The sequence below is a fragment of the Sinocyclocheilus anshuiensis genome, unplaced genomic scaffold, assembly GCF_001515605.1.
Source record: "Sinocyclocheilus anshuiensis isolate Anshui unplaced genomic scaffold, SAMN03320099.WGS_v1.1 scaffold223, whole genome shotgun sequence".
NCBI classification, from domain to species: Eukaryota; Metazoa; Chordata; class Actinopteri; order Cypriniformes; family Cyprinidae; genus Sinocyclocheilus; species Sinocyclocheilus anshuiensis.
In genome coordinates, this window is record NW_015548214.1 from 43,237 (window position 1) to 49,624 (window position 6,388).

Below are 6,388 nucleotides of genomic sequence, written 5' to 3' on the forward strand. Positions count from 1 at the left end.
TATATATATTGGACCAAAACTATCCAATGACATTTCATTGCAGTCACTAAATCACTCAAATTAGTTTTAAATAAACATATTCGCTCTCATTTATTTATTTATTATTTTTATTTAATATCTGTGAAGCAATAAGAAATATGCTGCCGTCTGTTGGTAGTAGGGGTTTTATAAATATCGTACAGTAGCCAATGCTACTATTAAAAATATTCATTTTAAAAGCATCGTAACACTGCGTCATAAAAGAGGCTATACACTCACTTGTGCTACAGTAGACGGGTAAATATGTCACTTTTTTCGAGATTATTGTTGATTATTAACATTGTACGCTACTGCTTTTGGAGTCTACTGCAGCCTAATGCACGTTGCCGAACAGTATGCTACTCGCCATAATAATTCAATTTACATTGTAGATAATTGCTTCAGAATATTTTTGCATTGACCACTTTTCGAGCAGGCTAATGACTGATCCCAGCAGCCGAGGGTTGCCTGCGCAGGATTTATGTCCCGCTTCCTCGAGCTCTTCAGAAGCTCAGTTTGAACAATAGCATCGCCTGACTATCCAAACAGAATAACTGGAAGCGCGCACATCCGTCAAGCGCGACACCTGACCCATCTAAACATTCCTTACGTCCTCCATAATCGCAAAACTATCAATTCATTCATAAAGTACTGTTCACACGACATGGAGGACGCACAATGACCCCGATCCTGTGTTGTGAACTATCAATCAATGGAACAGAAATAATGCGTTTTACATTCGCGTTATTTTATGTCTTTCTTTTTAATTACAGTTGTTTTGTCGCTTTTTTGCAACTGCGGGCTTTAATTTCAATAGTTCCCTATATCCCAAACAGAGCCCGTTATTTTCCGCGTGGTTATGATGGGTTGCTATTTGACAATACAGACTCACTGCAAGAGGAGAGCCAACGTTCCGTCATTAAGAATTAAAAAAATATATGAATATTTTACAGTTAAGTAATCAGGACGCGTTGATTGGTCATCATATCTGGCTTACCGTGTCCAAGAAATGCAAAGTTTCCCTCGATGTGTTGATATGTTGTGGAAGGAGAGCAGAACAAGCAGTGCGAGCGCCTTCTCTTACGGTCCAGCGATACTGTCTACTGCTGCCGCGCGCTGCACACCATGTTACCGGAGGTACACGAGCCGCGGCGCGGCGCTGCTCTGCTGGAGGAGGAGGCTGTGCGTCTACGGAACTGCACCGGACGAGCGGATTTAAAGCAAGGGAGGGTGTTGGTAGGATTACGTGGTACCGCTTTAATAAGATGTCACTACGCCGAATGGGACCGCTGCTACTGTGTCAGGGTCCATATCGCTTCTTTTAGAGAGGTACAGCAACACCTAAAAAAAGAAGCTCATATAGGCTAGGAGTCACGAATGAAAGCTGACTAGAAACATTCGGCACAGAGAGACTGCAATTAAACCTTCGTTTTACCCTACTTAGTGCATTATGTGTGAGATAGATAGATAGATAGATAGATAGATGGATAGATAGATAGATAGATTCTAACATTTTACCTTTAAAAATGTCTACTAATGTCTATGGGGCCCTTACAAATACATGAAACAAACAGGTGCCACTGTGCCGGTCCAGAAGGGTGGCCGTGGCAGAGTGGGTTGAGTCCTGTTTTACTTTTTTAAGATACCTCTGATTGATTTATACGTGATCGCACTGCATGCGGCCCCTGAGAGTCCGGGGCCCCAGGATTTGTGCCTCACATGCCCAATCTGTAATCTTGCCTTGACTATGAGGAGGTATCATGACAACCGCTGAGAGGAGAATAATAACATAGGAACAAGATAATGGCAATCTGTGGCTCTAATAGTCTCATTAGACACAGTGTAGAAAACACATTTTCCTTTTACTAAACAAATGACTATGAAATACAATAAAGTGAGGTGGATCCAAACCATGAGATCTCTCTGGTGTGTGAGACTAAGTAGCTTAAAACCTCTTAATGCATGATCTTAAAAGCAAGCAGCCAGGCAGAGCTTTGACAGAGATCCGGCTAATTAACAGGTTCCCAGCAGGATCTGCCCAAGATGCATGATGACCCACCAGGAAGGCAAACATCAAGACAAAAATCTTGCATCTTTTCTGACAAAATGACTTGCAGCTACTTGCAGAATTTTGCCAAAATGTGCGTTAATGCGAATAGTTTTAGCATCAGTATGCAGATGCAGAACCAAAAGATGCAGAATTCACATTGGAATGTAGTAGCCAAGAATTAAAATGGAATAAAATGTAAAGAAGTTCATATAACTGCTGTTTGGTTTTTAATAATGCATTTTGTATTTCATTCTAAAATGACCCATAAATGTATACGCTCTCAGAGAAAAGGTACAAAACTGTCACTGGGGCTAATAAGTACACTTTAAGTACTAATATGTAATTTTAAAGTACTAATATATACCTTTAAGGTATGAATATGTATAATTTAGGGTTAAATGATATACAATGTACCTTTTGCACCTTTGGGTACCAGTACCTATTTTTTGAGAGTGTATAATTAATTACAGTATATTTTATGATAATGTTCCACTGTGATCCATTATCTATTTTCCATGTTGTCCATTTTGCTTCCCAGAATGTCTTCAAAGGATCCCAAAGATCCTCTTCCTGTCAATCTTCCTGTTAATTAAATTCTAAATCCTGTGGGTTGTATGGCCAAATCTATTCAAATTCACCCTCATGAATAAATTCTGAAATTCTGAAATTTGTCCAGCTCTTTTCAAGGGAATATTTCTTCAAATAGATTTTAATCTTCAAATTCAAGAGCTGATTTTTAACAGTGGAGTTTTACATTCCATTTCTAACAAATTATATCAATGTCCACTGAAATGAATAGGAGGTTGAAAGGTCTTTTTTAAAAATCATACCGCTGGTCATTACTAAGTCTAATGTCTAGAAGCATGTCTGAAGTGTCTCATGGAAGACTGGGCAAAGAACTTGAAATAACATTAATCAAATCCTGGGGGAATAGATCTTGAGGATGATCACGTTGTGTGTGTGTGTGTGTGTACCTGGTATTTATCACGTTATGGGGACCAAATGTCCCCACAAGGATAGTAATACTAGTAAATTTTGACCTTGTGGGGACATTTTTGAGGTCCCCATGAGGAAACAAGCTTATAAATCATACAGAATGAGTTTTTTTGAGAAAGTAAAAATGCACAAAGTTTCCTGTAAGGGGTAGGTTTAGGGGTAGGGTTGGTGTAGGGTAATAGCACATACAGTTTGTACAGTATAAAAACCATTACACCTATGGAATGTCCCCATAAAACATGGAAACACAACATGTGTGTGTGTGCGCGTGTGTTTTGAGTGGCCATGTTACTGGTAGATGGAGACTGCTTGTGTGGAGTCTTATCCCAGGCCAAAGCTCTGACTCAGCTGATGCTGATTGCATTAGTGTTGCTATATCTTCAACTCTCTCCTCTCTCCTCTCTCCCTCTCTCCCTCTCTCTATACGAAACTGATGTGATTGAATTTCTCCACTGCTCCTCATCCGATAGCAACTCTGGGTTTGTTAGCTGCAAGCATTATTCTGTTTCTTAGCCAAGCTCCAGAGATAGAGTTGCTTTTTCTCACTCCTAATGTTACACACATTGCCTGTTTTCATTGTTCTTTTTTGTTCCAGGGAATTTTTGGCTTTGAATTATACAGGTGCATCTCAATAAATTAGAATGTCGTGGAAATACTCAAAAGCCAATAGGGCACATCACAACAGTCTTTCCACAAAGAAGAAAGCACCTTCATAGGAGTCTCAAGGCCTAGACAAAACCTAGACTTTTTGACACATTGATTTTAAGGGGAAAATCTGTGCATTTCTGTTAAATGTACATATAAGATACATAATTTTCATGTATCTCACACAGCAATACAAAGCAATACAATTTAAAATCAATTAAAATCTAAATCTTTAATCACTTTAAAAAACATCTGCCAAATTTTTAAGTAGCACTAGATAAAAATATTGATTTTCTGGTTCTTTATTTAAATCCTGATATTGATTTCTAAGGATCAAGATTTTACTTACTCTGACAAAAATCATACAACCAGTTTAGTCTGAATCAAAATAAATGACTCTTATAAGTCAGTTTTTGATTGTGAATCAAAAACATGCAACGCAAATAGTGTAGCCTGATTCACGAAACAAATGACTCTTACGATTCAGTTCTTAAGTTACAGATTTCAGTCTGAAACACTGTCCTATACAGCTTCAGCAGAGAGAGGATTTCTTTCAAATGTAAGGAAAATGGACATTATAACTGAAAAACACCCAAATGAATCACAATTCAATAAAAATTAGAATCAAATAGAATTGCTGTGAATCTGAATGGAATCAGGAAATCTGTAACAATATCCTGCCATAAACATCAATGTAATTAGTCTGAAAAAGTTTTTTAATAGAGAGAGACATTTTATTATTGTAAACAATTTGGACATAAAAAAGAAAAACACCCAAATAAATCAAATAGAATCAAAGTGACATTAAAAACAAATCAGGGAATCTGTATCCAGCCCGTCAATATAAATGTGCAAAACTGAGAGCTCTACACTTTGAATAGCTGAAAGCATAATCAAATTAGCCAAAATATATAATAAATAAACACAAAAAGGAAGAGGATGTGTAGAATTTTATGTATAACAGAAGGTTAAATTCTGTGACCACAGATTCAATGATCACTAAGAAAACAAGAATTAGTTCCCACCATGAATCCTCACACATACAGTGAGCAAGCCCTCTTTTTCACAGTACAATTCCCTCTCTGATAGCAGTTCTGCAAGGTAAAACACACAATCAAAGGAAACTGTGCACTATGGCTGCACGATTATGACAAAAATCATAATTGTCGATTATTCCCTTGAAATTGTAATTGCGATTATTAATTACGATTATCACAATTTACATTGAATGATGTTTATACCATTGTTTGAAGCAACCGCGTGCCATATTTTTAGATGAAAATAAACAAGCTGAAAACCCTCAAACTGAAAAACCTTTATTGCTTTTCTATAGTATTAAGCCTCAAATGGCATCTATTCCTTGGATTGGTTTCTTCTTTAACTAAAAAAAGTTAAAATATGCATGGTATTATAATGTCATATTAAAACTAAAATTAAAACAATGGAAAAACCCTTAAGATAACTTAAGAAAAAACACATCTTAAGCACACAGAATAACATAAGTGGACTTTGAACGATTACATAATTGTGACATCCGTAATTGTAATCGCGATTAGAAATTCGATTAATTGTGCAGCCCTACTGTGCACAGGGTTACTGGTGTTACATTTCTGCCTGACCCAGAGACCTGTAAAGCAGGCAGCACTTTCACCTGGCCACTGTCTCTCTCAGCGACGGCTAATCCTTACGCCGTTCATGTCACCTCTGCTCAATTAGAGGATTAACGGGTTGAGCTATTTCTGGTGAAACAGGACGAGCTGCCCCATAATCTTAGTAGAAGCTTGACCAACCGTTGACCAACGGTGGTCACTGAAGACAAGCACACAGGTCTTAACTCTGCCTCTTAGAGGACAAGGTGATGATTGATTTAATGTGCTTTTCACATCCGTAATGCTTTGACTAGGTGCTAGAACACCTTTCAATAATCGCCTCTGAACCTGAATAGAGCGGATGTTCTTGTATAAACCAAAGACCGCAAAGGATTATGAATGAACGCACGAACAGCTGAATGAAACGGATAAATGAGAAGAGCTTCTCAAAGCTCTCACTGTACTCATGTATTTAGCTTATTCACAGTGCATTATATGTTTAAAGAGAAATATTAAACTTGGATATTCTCTACGCAGGTCAAAATAGACACAAAAGATATAAAGGTCAAAAAAGCTACTGATCTGCTTAGAGTTTTGTGTTCTTTGTGATTCACAATCACTGACCTATAGCAGAAGCTTCTTAGTTTCATAAAGGAATGTCTTCTGTCATTGGCACCTGTGGTCCACGTGGTCTAACCAAACAAATGCAGGGCAGAGAGGAGGAAAGTGCCTTTGCCATGTGTTGTCCATGATGTGGAAGTCATTTAGACTCCGCAGCCTCCCTCCAGGATATTACTGTAATTACGATATTGGAAGGACTGGGTAATGTCCAGAGGAGAACATCTCTTTCTGCAGGGCAGGGCAGAGGGATGAACCTCAGTGCATGTTGGCACATTAGTGAGAGTGCTCACAAAAGCAGATTAATAAACATCCATTTGGACCTCACACCCTTTCTCTCAAATTAATAAATGAAAGGCTGAGAATTGAGAAACGGGACTTATTCAGAAAAACAGGTAAAGGTTATTGCTCATGCATTCTTATGCTGAGATCTGAATGGAACACTATATTAAAATACTCAAGAGTTTCCTGC

General features: G+C 37.9%; 1 protein-coding gene across 2 annotated transcripts in view; it reads right to left on the bottom strand.

Moving 5' to 3' along the window:
• Nucleotides 1-1,292, bottom strand: part of LOC107653824 (hippocalcin-like protein 1) — a 42,418-nt gene extending 41,126 nt beyond the window's left edge. The window contains exon 1 of one of the 2 annotated variants that reach the window (XM_016440664.1): nt 1,016-1,292. The gene's annotated coding sequence lies outside the window, so the exon portion shown is untranslated. The remainder of the gene's footprint in view (nt 1-1,015) is intronic. The other variant, XM_016440663.1, reaches the window with a different exon arrangement.
• Nucleotides 1,293-6,388: the final 5,096 nt, after the last annotated feature.